The 15,975-nt window shown below is 41.1% G+C and overlaps 1 protein-coding gene across 1 annotated transcript in view; it reads right to left on the reverse strand.

Moving 5' to 3' along the window:
- Window positions 1-15,975, reverse strand: part of HS6ST3 (heparan sulfate 6-O-sulfotransferase 3) — a 670,224-nt gene that overhangs the window by 58,869 nt on the left and 595,380 nt on the right. The window lies entirely within an intron of this gene.

Genomic DNA, 15,975 nt, shown 5'->3' on the forward strand with positions numbered 1-15,975 from the left:
CCCCACCCTCAAAATAAATAAATAAACTTTAAAAAGTTAAGTATATATTTTGTAACCCCTAGATAAACACAAACAAATTAATACAAGGAAATATTTAAAATTCAATAGATAAACTAAATTGGAATAAACAAATTCAAATAATCAAGAATGCAGGAATGAGAAAAGAGAGGAATGTAGAACCAAGGGAACCAATAAGCAAACAAAAATCAAATAAACATAAATCCAAGTATATAATACAAAATGTGAACAATGCACATATGAATTAGAAATGAAAGATTATCAGAATGTCAAAAAAAGAGCCTCAATTTTATGCTATCTTAAGCAACCTACTTTAAATGTGATGTCATAGGTAATTTTAAAAGCTATCCATATAAGCACTAAACAAAAGAAAGCAGCAGTAACCATATTAATTTCAGACACAGTAGAATTCAGGACAAAGAAAATTGTCAGTGTTAAAGAAGGAAATTGCAGGGGTGCCTGGGTGGCTCAGTCAGAAATTACATAATGATAAGAGGCTCAATTCACCAAGAATACATAACAATCCTCGATGTGTATGTAATCTAAAAACAGAACTTCAAAAACTGTGAAGCAAAAACTGTTATAACTGAAAGGAAAAATGTACAATCCATAATCCAACCCTTTCCCTTCACCTATAACTATGACAAGCAGACAGAAAATCAGCCAGGATATAGAACTGAATGATGTCATCAACCAATAGATCTAATAGACATTTACAGAACACCCTCAAAAAAAAAAGCATCAAAATTTTATACTGAAAAGTACAAAAGGCTGATGAAAGAAATCAAAGAACTAATAATTGACCTGGCATACCATGTTCATAGAGTAGATGACTCAATAGGGTAAAGATACCAATTCTTCTCAAGTGATCTTTACATTTAATGCGATTCCAAAAAAATAAAAAATAAAAAAAAGTCCCAGGAAGCTATCTTGTAGATATAGGCAAGCTAATTCTAAAATTTAAATGGAAAGACAAAATAGCAGAGTCAAAACAATTTTTAAAAGCTAGATTAATGTAGGAAAACTCATACTGTTTGATCCTAAGACTTACCATAAAGGTATAGTAGTCAATACTGTGTGGTTTGGCAAAGAGGTAGACTTGCAGGTAATGGAACAGAACAGAGAGTCCAGAAATAGATCAACACAAGTATGCTAAACTGATTTCTGACAAAGGTGCACAAGCAATTCAATGGAGGAAGGAAGAGTGTTTTCAACAAATGGTACTGGAGCAGTTGGACATCCATAGACAACAAAAGAAAAGAAAAAAAAAAAGAAAAAGAACTTTGACTTAAACCTGACTTCTTATATGAAAGTTAATTAAAAATGGATCATCAACCTAAATATAAAATGTAAAGTGAGAAAACTCATAGGGAAAAAAAACATAGGTGGAAACCTTGACATTGGGTTAAGTGAAGAGTTCTCAGACATGAGACCAAAGGCACAATACAAAAAAAAAAAAAGAAAAAAAAAAGAAAAAAAAGAGGATAAATTAGGCCTCATCAAAATTGAAAATTTCTGACAGTGCAAAGCACACTGCCAAGAGAAAGAATAGATGAGGTACAGTCTGGAGGAAAACCCTGATTACAAAATATATAAAGAGAGGCGCCTGGGTAGCTCAGTTGGTTAAGTGTCCAACTTCAGCTCAGGTCATGATCTCATGGTTTGTGGGTTTGAGCCTCACATCAGGCTCTGTGCTGATGGCATGGAGCCTCCTTGGGATTCTCTCTTTCCTTCTTTCTCTGCCCCTACCTCACTATCTCCCCCCCCCCAAAATAAAAAAAAAAACTTAAATATATATATTCAATATATATATATTATATATATGTGTGTGTGTGTATATATATAACTCCTATCATGCAATAAGACAAAACCTCATTTTTTAAAAAATGGGCAAAATATTTGAACAGACATTTTGGTAAAAATATATAGAGATATATAAAGAAACACATGGAAAGATAAAGAAATGCAAATTAAAACCAATTGAGATGTCACTGCACACCTATTAGAATGGCTGAAATGAATAAGTACATACATACGTACACATGGACATATGTGCATACATAAAGGATAACGCCAAGGGCTGGTCACGATGGAGAGCATCTGTAATTTTTGTACACAGTGCTGAGAGTGCGAACTGGTACAGCCAATCTGGGGAACATTTTGGCAGTTCCTTAATAAGCTAAATATGCATTTACCACTGACCCAGCCATTGTACGCCTGTATATTTACCCCAGAGAAATAAACTTGTATTCACAAAGAAACCCAGACACAAATGTGTACAGTTATTGAATCCATAATTGTGAAAAACTGGAAACAACCCAAATGTCCAGCAGCAGGTTAACATAAACTGTGGCACAACCATACAAGACAACTATTCATTAATAACACAAAACAACCAATACACTCAACCAACTGGACGGCTCTCAAGGGAGTTATGCTAAATGAACAAAAGTCCATTTCAAAAAGTTACATACTATGTGATTCCATTTATGCCGTTCTGAATAGGTAAAACTCTAGTGATCAGTGGTTACCAGGGATTGAATTAGGGAAAGGCTGAATCTAAAAAGAGCAACACGAGGGAGGCTTTTTGTGTGGCCATAAAACTGTTCTGTGCAATGGCTGTGGAACTTGTAAGAATCTATGCGTGTGCTAAAACTCTTAGAATTATACATCTTAAGAAAAGTCAACTTTATTGTATTTAAAATTCTTAAAAATTTACTTTTGATCACATGCCAAACTTTCTTAAATTTGTAATGTTTTCTCATGCAAAGTGTATGGCTGTGTGTGTGTGTGTGTGTGTGTGTGTGTGTGTATGTGTGCGTCCTGTCCCTGTGTGTAATTCTCTATTCATCTGTGCAACCACCAACAGGAGATCCTTACAGTCTAATGGAAGGAACACATGCTTTGGGGGCAAATCAAAACTTGAATTCTTGCCTCCCAAATTTATCTAATTAATAGTAACCTACTATGTGCTAGGCATGTGCTGCATTCTAGGAATAGAAAGCCAAATAAAACAGATGTTTTGACATCAAGGAACTTACAATCTTGGGGTGCCTGGGTGGCTCAGTTGGTTAAGCGACCGACTCTTGGTTTCAGCTCAGGTCATGATCTCACGGTTCTTGAGTTCAAGCCCCGTGTCGGGCTCCACACTGACAGTGAAGAGCCTTCTTAGGATTCTCTGTCTCCCTCTGTCTCTGTTCCACCCCTCCCCCTCAAAATAAACAAATAAACTTAAAAGAAAAGAAACTTACAATCTCGGGACGAATTCAAAAGTAAGCAGATAAACGTGATAGTAGATACATAAAATGTGATAGGCTGTGGTAAGTTCTATCCAGAAAATAAACAGGCCGATGAGCTACAGCAGAATGAACGAGGGGACATTGAGACATGAAGGAAGACAATGAAGCATCCAGGCAGAGCGCTAGGAAAAGAGGCCTTCTTGTTGTAGGAATCAGTGAGTGCAAGGGAGCAGGGGGGAGAAAGCCCTGTGGAATTCAGAGAACGACGAAGCTGTCAATGTGGCTGGAGTGCTGTGAGGGGAGAGAGGAGGCACGGAAGGTGCCATGTCATGGAGCCTCAAGGACGTGGTATACAGTGTGGCTGTCAGAGCAATGGGTAGCTACTGGTTTTTGTGGTTGTGTTTTGTTTTTTTTTTTTTAAGCAAGGGAGTGGCCATGATCCGGTTTCTGCTATCAATGGGAACTTTAGAAAATTCTTTTTTTTATTAACTTTATGTATTTTGAGAGAGAGCTAGACAGAGAGAACTAGAGAGAGAGAGCAAGCAGGGGAGGGACAGAGAGAGAGAGAGAGAGAGAGGGAGAGAGAATCCTAAGCAGGCTCTGTGCTGCCAGGGCAGCGCCTGACGTGGGGCTAGATCCCATGAGCCATGAGATCATGACCTGAGCCGAAATCAAGAGTCAGACGCTTAGCAGACTGAGCCACCCAGGCGCCCCTGGAAAATTCTTTTAACTCTGAATCTCAGTTTCTGCATATGCCAAATGGGAGGAACAATGCTTTTGTGAGAAATACACGTGTGCGTGTGCGTGCGTGCGTGTGTGTAGAATTGTGCAGGTTATAGCAGGTGCTCAATGAAATATGGGCTTCCCTTTTTTCACTGTGTCTCGTTATCTCTGGGTATGTGTGCCCCTGTACTGCTTTCCTGTTCATGTGAGCTTCTGTCTCTCTTGTCTGTCATTTTATCTTTCGTTGAACTCTGGGTGACCTTGGAAGGAGAATGTTAGCAAGTCCACAAGCACTAGCACAGTCAAAGCCTCTGGTTCCTGTTTGCCCATTTGCAGCTCAGATTCAATTTGGGCGAACCATATGAAGTGGCTGTGTCCGTAGATCTCAACTGACCGGATCAGGCTGACCCAATTTCATGGAACTGAGCTTTGTAAGCACACCAAAATGTGACCAACACGGATCTCAGTGGTTTCCTCATCTGCTAGAGATTAGATTATTTTTGAAAACCAGTATGGCTCTAAATTCTGTAATCAGGCCCACGTTGATTAAAGGCACAGCCTTTGTCACCAGTATAAGTGAGCATCTATCTCTCTTGCAAACTGTCTTGATCACCGACAAATTCCCAGGAGGCTCTCTCCAGGATCACAGCACCAATATACAAAGGAGCTTCCCCAAATACTGCACTTTATCTCTCAAAAGCATTCAATCCTTGTTATCTTTTCATTAGGCAGGTTTTAGGGTTTCATTGCATGGAGCACCATTTCCATCACTTCCTTGAGGATAGGCTTGGTAGAGAATACAGCAGAATTAGAGAATCAGGTCTAACTAATTCAGTCAGTTGATAAAGTTCTAGTTTTCAGGTCCAACGTGAGACACATAATTTATGGTTCCTTGAGGATAATGTGTAACATCTATAAAAAGTATCTTGAACAATGCTTTTTAGCCCGCTAATCAGTTGTTTGAAACAGAAATCCACTCTCCACTGCTTTCTAAGCAAAGCCAAGTCATTTTATCTGTCCACAAGCAAGAATAACGTTATCTTGTATTAGCTGAACGATGTCCTATGACGTGGTGGGTAGGCGTATTTATAATACTCTACTTTAGTACATAATATTTTATCCAGCTCTCTACCTCCCCTTTGACAAAAATAAGGAGATAAAAATTAAAAAGTTACAAATCTCAAAAGCTCATTTCCTGAAGAGAGGATTGCAACTCCTTGCCTTTTCTCCCTCTCTGTGCAACGTCTGCTAACTCCACCCCCCAAGCACTGACTTTCACCAGACAGGTCAGTTTAAGCAGGTCATATTCATTTCCAAAGGGTTTTCATTACTACCATTAATCTTTCCCCAGATCCTCATGAGGAGATAAAGCAGATATCAATACAAATAAATATGCTGTTTATTTATTCATATCAAAGCTCCTTTCTTCTCAGCAGGAAGTGAATTTCGGCCTCAGTCTCCAATCTCCCATTAGTGATGAATCAAAGGGCGAGAGCAGGGAAAACTTGAAAATATTAAGATCGAGGAGGCCTCCAGGGCCTGGCTGTCCTCCGCTTTTTCTACTGAGTCTTTCTTTCTTCAGGGTGTTGTCATTAAGCTCACTGGTGAGTCTGGGGTGTAGCATGGTGGGAGTTCATCGTGAAGATCAGTGACACAATAAATATGATGGTTTTAAGTACACTCTTCTCAACCCAATCAATAATAGCTTTCATGTGATCTTGAGATGCAAAGTTCTTCCACACATTGCTTCTGGGCTCTGCTTAATCACGCCTCCCCCTCCTGTTTGAGTTCTCATGACTGAAAACCACGCTGCTAATCCCCCAGCAAAAGGAACTGCTCTATATTGTCTCCACTTGCTTTGCAAAGATTCAGTGGCTCCATCCTGTCCATAAACCAAGTTATCATTGCCTGAGCCCCTGGGAGATTCTTCTTCCTTTCACAAGAGAGAAGAGACACTTTTATTTGTCTAACCCCCCCCCCCCCCCTGCATCGTTATGGTGGTAATCAGCTGTGGGATTCACAATTTCTTCATAGAAAAATAAAAACTGTTTTGAATTTCAAACCCAGAGAAGGAAATGAAGAGAAGGGGGAATACGTCAGAGATCATTTCAGCCTGTGTAACACCAAAACACTGGGTAAAAAATAAAACCATTAGCCAGACTTTGTGATGTTTAGCTGGTAGGGTGTTGCTGTCCAAATGGGACAAGAGGTAAGGAGGCAGAGTCATGACCCATGATGGAGGCAAATCAGGCCAGTTCAGGACCCCAAAGACTAGCTACATCATTGGTTCCTAAGAAAGAAGTGATCCCAACACACAGCTTTGTGCACGAAGGGCTCATTCTGTACATTCTGTTTTCACATTTTTCTGTCCTATCCACATACCCACTTAAGACTCTTAGTTCATAAGCCTCTTTGTTCCTTCAACAAATAATGTGTTCTATTTTGTCCTCATTTGACCATATGGCGTGAAATAATTTACTCAACTTACTCATAAATTATTCCGGGTCCGATGCTCTGTCTGTTCTTACAGATGAGAATTTCTGGCCTCTCTCAGAGTTTATCTTTCTTACCATAGACAGTTTCTGTGCATATTTTTCCTCTCCCTTCACAATAGGGGCCCAGAAGTTTCAGTATTGAGGTATTTGGAGGGTTTCTCCTCCCTCTACCTAAAATGAGTGATTTTAAGTGAGCATCTGATTAGCCTTGTTCAAAAAAACTTCCCAAATTCCAAATCTCCCTTTGCATGTCTACCATTTTAGAACTGGCCACGGGGCGCCTGGGTGGCGCAGTCGGTTAAGCGTCCGACTTCAGCCAGGTCACGATCTCGCGGTCCAGGAGTTCGAGCCCCGCGTCGGGCTCTGGGCTGATGGCTCAGAGCCTGGAGCCTGTTTCCGATTCTGTGTCTCCCTCTCTCTCTGCCCCTCCCCCGTTCATGCTCTGTCTCTCTCTGTCCCAAAAATAAATAAACCTTGAAAAAAAAAATTAAAAAAAAAAAAAGAACTGGCCAAGGGCCACTCAGCAGCTCATGGCCACACATCCATGTGCAAGGAAAGACACTAAAGCTGAATAGGAACAAAGAAAATTCATTATGTCTGGCAATGATGTGACGTGTTCATGGCAACCATTTTGGAGAGTATGGAGAAAATTGGCAATCCTTAACTCTGCGATAATTTTACTGTCTTCAGCTTCTTAAATAATTCAATAGCCCTTTTTGCTTGACGTTAGCATATATAACCAGAGGAAACTTGGGAGCAGCATCGGGGCTAGATTGGTAAATTTATTATGTTCTCTGAAGAAAAGCATCAGATTCCAGAAAAAAAAAACCAAAAAACACACACACACAACAGTATAGCTGAGACAAGCTTGAAAGTTCACCATCAATATGGATGCTAATACATCACAAAATTTGCCTTCAATTTCTATTTATTTCCTTAACAGATTTCTAGGTTATCTACAACGATTCCTGTTCCACATGAGAAGTTTATATTAAGGCTATGCGGATATTGGACACGAGATAATTATTTGGGAACATATTTATGAAAATAAGATTACTTTTTCAGGGTTTTAGTCCATGATTTTTCCTTCAAGGTTTGACAACTGACTAATAATAATGCCAATAAACACCAACAATAACATATTTGTCATTCCACTATAATAGCTAAGTGGAAGCAATTTTAGCGAAACATGATCATCTCTTGAAAACAAGATTTGGATTTGCAAGAAATGAAAAAAGGTTCACATTTCCCCTAATAATGGGAAAGAGATTATTTTTGAGGCCCAAAGACAACATAAGTTGTTTTGAATTGGGCTTCATCTCATTATTGATATATTTTCATTTGCTGAACTGCAGCAGAGTTATGATCTTCTCTGGTTTCCTGTTGAGAGTTTTATCTTTCCATTTTTATAGTGTATGCTTTTTTCAAAAGAGTAAACTTCCAGAGCAATTTGTTTAAGAAGATGCAGCTACTGAATATCAAGAATGCTAAGAAACTGTTATGAATACACTACAGCTTTTCCTGAGAACAAAGCTTTGCCCTTGGCTCTTCGCCTCTGATAGCATCCTGGAGAATTTCGCGCATGGCTGCTGGGTACAGTTGGGTAGGTTGTTCACTGCACAAGGGCAACTGACCAAGAGATGAGGGGCTGAAATTTGGCTTCACTTGCACAGCTGTACGCCCTGGCATTGGGCCGCAACCCACTGGAAGAAGGAGTGCCTTTTACTAATTTTCACAGAGGCATTTATGCACTCGTGGCAGCCTTATTTAGCTTGGCAACTAACACCTAATAGGAAAACTCTCACATGTTGAGATTAATTTGTTTGCTCCTTAAAGTGCAGAAAGAAGAGAGTGTGTCCACAAGCAAGATATGGGCACTGCAGGTATGGAAGGAAGAATTCCTCATCGCGAGACAGACGTAGCTATCCACCTCAGGGTATGTCACAACTCCTTCCAGACTTTCCTTATCAGTAAATTAGCTGTAATAATGTTTATACAGCAAGGTAAAGTATATCCTATACTGGCTGGTACTTAATAAGCCTGAAGTGCTTGGTGGTAGTTGTGGTGGTTGCTGCTGCTCGTGTTTTATTGTGCTGTGGTCACTATCTCTTCCTTCCCCTCACTTCACAGTTAAGATTGCCACTCTGCCAGAACCAGCTCTCTCGTGCATACACGTGCAGCTAGGAACATTCGAGAGGAGAGGACAGAGCTCATCCCCATCCTGTCTTCTGTCGGCTGTCCATACAGCGGATGGTGAAGCAGAGCCTTTAACTTTCCCCCCCAGAAGCTGGGGTGTGCTGCACAAGAGCTGCCTTATTCTCACCCTGGACTAGCGGTGTTGAGGGGAGTTTGCAAACCGCTGTAACAATGGGAAGTATCTGAGGGTTCATGAGCCTTTGCAGTTCTGGGAGGAGCGAGTCTCTGGCTTTCACTCAACTCTGAAAGTGCCTCTCTCCCAAAAGTTAAGACCTGCAGTTCTGGACTAAGGAGAGGGGGAAGGAATTAAGGAAGATTATTTCTCTCCAACTGCAGGAAATGGAGTTCTTGTCTGGAATGCATGTGTCAAGATCTGCCCTGTCCAGCTCTCTGCCTCCTATTCATCTCTTTGTGCAAGACTCGGGCTGCCCAGCTAAGGCTGCTGGTTCTTACTAATGCAGGATGATCACCCTTCCCTTCAGCTGAAGCAGATACTTGGCATACAGCGTGTGCAGTATCCACTGCTGCTTTCTATCTATCCTGTCAGCCCTCGGCATGGATCCCTAATCTCTACTACCCATTTTCTCTTTGCAGCTTCTTATTCCTTGATACTTACTTACTTCTTCCATTTGGTACATCCATCCTCCCTCAGTTCTAACTGCTACCGTTCCAAATCTGAACCTGTTCTGGGAATCGTGTGCCATGCCTGCCACTGAGACCAATCTCCGTGCATGCCCTCTGCCCACTCTGCTTTCTGATCTTGTGGTTCTGATTCTTTGCTTTAGTCTCCTGCTCTAAACGCAGGCTTTTAAAATAAATCATGTTATTCAGCAATACATTCCAATAACCACAGTTCCATTCTGGGATTGGACAATAGGTCATTGAGGCCTGTAGTTTATGATTCATCTTGGCTTTTTTCCAGAGCCTCAACTTGAATTGCAATCTTGTTGAGCTAGGCAAGGATTCAAACGTCCTTCCGAAAAAAACAGTGTAAGTAAGATCAGGGGTTCTAATAAGGGAAATATACCTGCTTGATCTCGGGGCAAGTCTGAGAGTCAAAGGGCCACGAGTTCCCTTACCTGTGTTCCTGGATCTGCCCTCACATTCACTCCTACACTGTGACAGGAACATTCCACTGCTTTACATTTCCGTCTCTATTCTCCTTTTACATCCTGCACTTGCAACAGTGATCACACTCACCCTCGCGTGGATGTTCTGCCAACTCCTCACACTCAAAATGTCCAAACCCTCAATTCACTGTCTCCCCGTGAATGACCTCTAAACTCAGATGCATTTTTACACACTGCTGTCAGAGCAGCCTTTCCAATAGGCTTTGAGATAGTTGTTGAGATAGTTGTTGGCTACCTCAAAAAGTTCCAGTAGGGGAGCCTGGGTGGCTCAGTCGGTTAAGCATCCGACTTCAGCTCAGGTCACGATCTCACGGTCTGTGGGTTCGAGCCCCGCGTCGGGCTCTGTGCTACCAGCTTGGAGCCTGGAGCCTGCTTCGGATTCTGTGTCTCCCTCTCTCTCTTCTCCTACCTCCCTTGTGTTCTTTCTAACAAAAATAAATAAACATTAAAAAAAAAGTTCCAGTAACAGTCTGTTCCCATAGAACAAATTTCGAACTTCTCAAGATGGCACTCGAGACCACAGTCTACTTTAGAGGGGGAAGGACCTCTTTTGCCAACATGACAATAACTTGGGGGAATGTCCTTCTCATTGAGTGTACCTTCCATGCCAATTCATAAATATCAAAGTACCTGTAGAAAGATGCACCTGTATAACTTACTGCTTTCTAGCACCAGGTGTGGCCCACAGAAGATGCTTAATAAATCTCATTTTATTATTTCCTCATCCCTGTGCCCTTAGGACAATTTTTCTTTTCTTTTCTTTTTTTTTTTTTAGTTTTTATTTACTTATTTTTGAGAGAGAGAGAGAGAGAGAGAGAGAGAGAGAGAGAGAGAGAGAGAATCTCAAGCAGGTTCTGCTCCATCAGTGCAGAGCCTGACATGGGGCTCAATCCCATGAACTGTAAGACCCATGACCTGAACTAAAATCAAGAGTTAAATGCTTAACCAACTGAGCCACCCAATATTTAACTCCAACATATAATTTTTTATTTCTCTCTATTTATATGTATTATAAACATTTTTCTCTTTACAATATTCCGAGTATTTGCTGACCATGGCTCAATAACCGCATAGCTTTTTTGCTCTGAGGTCTATTTTTTCCTTCTGACAAACATAGCATTGCTCTCTTGTTCTTTTTTAACCGGGTTTGTTTAGAATTTAGAGCTGAAGAGTGCTGAATCTACCATTCCATGTTGCTGGTATGCACTGGAATTAGGCATCTCACAAACCCTACTGAAATAAGGCAAGCCTTTACCTCTGGATGGTGAATCTCCAGATTGGGGATGGGTGGGGGGCCAGTAGTTGCTGATCTAAGTAGCACTTAGATAGCACAACTCTGATAGCCTTGCTGAATTTCACTTTCCTCTTAGGTCCCTCTCACCTTGATTGGAATGGCCTGCACCCATATCTCGGCTGCAGATGTGTGCTACTGTCCATAACAAACTCTGGCCTATGCATGAACCCAAAGGTCTTCCCTTGTGATCCTGAGCAAAGCTGAGGCACCATGAAATAAAACAAACAAGAAAGACTTCACCAAGTGTGAAAGAAGAGCAAAGATACAGCAAAGAAAGAACTAGAAGCCTAGACTTGGTCATGATTATACCCACATAGATTTGTGGTATTTCATAGCTAGTGTCTGACTTTTCTTGTTCATGGCCCATCCTTGTTGGAAGTAGAAGCTAAGGGCAAGATGGCCTCCTTGCAATACACACACACACACACACACACACACACACACACAGAGTGAATGTATTTACATTGTAGTTTCTGGTAGTCTTGTCTAAGGTTGATGCCTAACTTCTCGAGGACTTTTTTAAGTCAAGCTGGGGTTACAGGTATCAAAAGCAGTCATGTCAAGATCCCTCACTGTGTGAGAGAGGACAGGATGCCTGCTCTGTAACAGGACAAAGCTGACAAAATCTTGGGAGGCTTGGCACCTTCATAGAGGAAGTGATGAACATTTGTTCACCGCAGTATTCCTAAACTGCACATATGCCCTCTGGATGCGGGGCTGGAATCATTGGGTTTCTTCTCCTGTACCCCCTCAGCCATTTTGGTCTGCTTATTTGATACTTCTATGAATAGCTGAGTGATTGCATCATGAGAATGCTCACGTCGGTTTCTCGAATTCTTTCTAAAGCTGACTCTTGCTTTCAATGTACAGGTTGCCCTCGCTGTCTGAAAGGGTGCTCCTACGGAAACTTTCCCAAGCCAAAATGGCGAAAGGCGAAAAAGCAACTTCCATTAATTTTCATGGGAAACATTGTAAGCCTACCTAGATCCGAAAAATCACGTCTCCCAGGCTTTTCTGATACCTTAGCGCACATCTTGCTAACCGATGCACAAAACAAACCGAGACAAAGCCCAGATGCGCACAGACACCGCGCAAAGCTCTGGCAGCTGGAGGCGGAGGTGCTGAGCGCGGTCCCCGGGGAAGGAGCCTGGCGGGGCAGCTCCGGGCGCGCTACTGGGGGCGCGCCCCGCCTCCGCGGATGCTCACCGCAAAACCGAGGTTGAACGCTTACTTGCACGTTTTGCCTTTTTCCGTAAAAGTGAAAATCCTCCTCAGATTTCTCCTGGTTAGTGAAAACAGATACCGACGTAGTAGGTCTTTTGCGACGCAAACTTTTGAAAAGTGGGGCATGCATGTCTCATTGAGTTTGCTGATCTCACCAGCCATTCCGCCAACGGATTAACTACCAAACACAGCACTGCCTCCTTCCTTTCAGGGACGTAGCTGACCAAACGCGTGTAACCTCCTCCAGGCTACTCTCGATGGGGTGACCAGAATACTTTCAGAGAAGTTCCCTGTCTCAACCTTCTATCGGTTTCTGACAGTCACTGCACGATAATTAATGAATCCATATTCAATACCAATCTATTGAATACTCACTACAACACAGAATCCGCTAGGTTTTCTTCCCTAATACCTCCTATTTTATCCCCACCAAGAAAATCACGCGCTGTTTGTTTTGCACTATAGTTTTTCCATATGTTGTGGCAAGCAAATTGTTATAAGACAATTTGCTACTCCAATGAAATAAATATGATGTCCCATCAAGAATCTGTTACCTCTATAAGGCAGGTATGTAAGTAAAACATGAAAGCGTTAAGTCTGACTTATATTTGTCTAAGTTTCTGGGTGTGTGTGTGTGTGTGTGTGTATATATATTTATATAACATGTATAACATGGTGTGTGTATATATATATATATGTATAAAACATGGTATGTGTGTATATATATATGTATATATATATAAAACATGGTATGTGTGTGTGTATATATATATATAAAACATGCCAGCATTAAAATTACACTAAAGAAAAATTATTTGAAAAATTATTAATTGCTAAGTTGCAAAAAAAAAAAAAAAAAAAAACACCCACAATCAGGATGCATTTTCAATTAATGAGTCCAGCCTCTGGATCTCCAGTTTGGCTTGTATGAACAAGTGAACTGCGTTGGGCAGTAAAGCCAGTATTTAGAGCCAGTAGCTGTGTGCACACATAGTTCTGGACGATTTATTATTCTGTACAGTAAATGGCTGGCCCATAATTCACAAGCTGAGAGTTAATGAGAATATCTGTCCTTAATACCCATAAGAAAGATAAGGACCAGCATAATGTGGTTTATCCAGCACTTCCCAGCCTTTCAAGGGCAAGAGTGAAAGCCTCTGACAGCAAAATGCAACAAGAAATATTGCACTGACCTACAGACTTCCTGCTCTCCCATCAAACCAATCCATGTGTACAGGCACTAAGGAACAATTCATTCTGAATAACTGTTCCCAAATAACTAGATCCTTTATAATTGTTGGCACAATTAATGATATGATTGTGTTGCTCCAAAGAAGAAAGGGATGGAGAGAGAAATTTATTTCTTCCTCATAACTTAGCTAGCAAAACTAGAATATATATACACATATGTGATGTTATACAATTATTTTCACAACCATATATAAAATATACATTCTCTATATATTCTATTCAAAACTACATGTGTATTATTATATATTATATATTTATATATATATATAAGATATGTAATATTCATACACACAAATGATATATACACAAATGCACATACACATAACATATATACACAGAAGGGCAGGATAGCAGTGAGAAACAAATTAAACAGGGAGAAAGTCCCCCAAATGACTAATTGTTTATCAGTTTATCTGATTTTATTACCAACCTTTAGAAAGTAAATATCTGCTTGGGGCCTCATCAGAGCAGTAATAAATATTAATAATTACCAATTGACTACAGGTTTTAAATGGTCTTTCTAAAGCAACGTGTCAGCAATACTGTGTTCCTAGTAAGCATAGAATGGATGTCTGCATTAACGGCTTCTCCTCTGTGTGGGGTTTTAAAGTCAGGGATGTTCTCAACGGTCTATCCTAATGGCCTCTAACTCTCTCTGCTATTTCCTTGAAGGCAGTTGAAGTGTCTTGTAAAGAAGATGTGTTACCACTCTGTGCTGAAATGAACCTACAAAATGCCCCACCTTAAATAAAGGCAGACTCTGTGTGTGTGTGTGTGTGTGTGTGTGTGTGTGTGTGTGTGTGAAACAGGGAGAAAGTGTGTGCGTGGGTGTGCATACATGTTGTTTAGGAACCTGATAGGGTTTAGCTAGGATGTGTTCCTCCCAGTGGTTTGTGGACCAGCAGTGTTGAAGTTTGTTAAAGCCGAAAATCCTCAGGTCCTTCCCATTGTCGATCTACTAACTGAGGGGAGCCCAGGAATCTGTGTTTACAAGTTCTGCAGGCGATGTGTTTGCTCACTAAAGCTTCTGAAGTATCGGAGTGGTTTTTCTTGACTCAGTATCGTGCTGTGAATCAAGTGGGTATGAGCCAGCAGATGCCAGAGACTTCGTAATGTGATCGCTGGCATTTTAAATTTTATATAAACGGTCAATGGTGTTGCTTGTATACTAATGGAAGATTTGATATTGCATTTTATGGAGGACATGTTCACGGGATCCAAAAGAGTAAAGAGGTATTAAGAGTCTTTTTGTCCCCCTCCTGCACTGTGGCTTACGTGGCAGGAAAGCATTCATTTTCTTCTGAGTTTAATCACACTTCAGTCAGACCACAAGAAACAGAGTTTGAGTATTCATGTTAAAATTCTATTCCTTCAAACAACGGTGTCTGAGGAGAAATGCAGAAAAAGCCAGAGAGGAATACAGGAGTGACCCAGTCGGGTTTGTGATCATTCGCTAAGAAAGGCTTACGTGTGTACTTACATGTACCACCTGCAAAATTCGGGCCCCAACTCACTGTTGGCAATTCCTGCTCTACACGGTCAACTAGCTGATGGAGTAACACTGAGCATTCTCCCTTTTGCATAGACTGTGTTCCTTCCCCTTCCCCTTAATCTATTGCCTCAAAGGCAGTCCAGAGTGGTGTGCAGGCTGAGCAAGTGTGACCTTCCTTCCAAGCATCAGTGAGGTAAACAAAGAGCAGGCGAAGTCAAAGCTAGTGATTGGAAAAGTAATGACAGCCTTCTTCTCAAGCGCTCGGGGAAAAAGCATGAGTATTTGAGACTCTACTGTGTCTGCCTGAGTAAGGAGAGACAAAAGAAAACAAGGTACTACGTGACCTTAGGGATGTTTTCCTTTCCGGTCCCTGGCCTCATCCTTCTTAGCTAAAATGGGAGAGCAAAACTCTTATGGCATCCAACTGGGACAGAAGAAAAAAGATGTTACCTAGTTTTAAGACCAGCTCAAGGTATCCCCTGGTTCTAAGCTAGGCGTTGGGTTATGGGTATCTATTCAATAAAGTTGTGTATCTGATGCTTTTCTTTTTTCACTTTTAGCTCAGGGTGTGCACAATATCCTGCCTGCGTAACACTTAATTTCTGGGCTGACTGAGGTTTTGGCAATATGTGAACCTGGCTGGCTTCTTGCCACAATCTGCAATCTGCAGCTGCCAGTCTAATTTCTGCCCCCTGAGCTGTTCCACATGGCTTCAGGTGCCATTTATCACCAAATACCACGCAGGCGTCCAGTGGGCAGAAATTCTATCAATATGCGTGTTTGCCACAACATGCATATACCCAGTTTTATTTCAGTATGGCAATTCAAGACTTTATCAGATCAATAGAGAAGTACTGTGTGTGTAACAGGTTATAAATGTGCAAAAGGTTTTGTTTCGTAATTCCCACACTCA

Source organism: Herpailurus yagouaroundi, unplaced genomic scaffold (assembly GCF_014898765.1).
Source record: "Herpailurus yagouaroundi ecotype Mexico unplaced genomic scaffold, PumYag 164, whole genome shotgun sequence".
NCBI classification, from domain to species: Eukaryota; Metazoa; Chordata; class Mammalia; order Carnivora; family Felidae; genus Herpailurus; species Herpailurus yagouaroundi.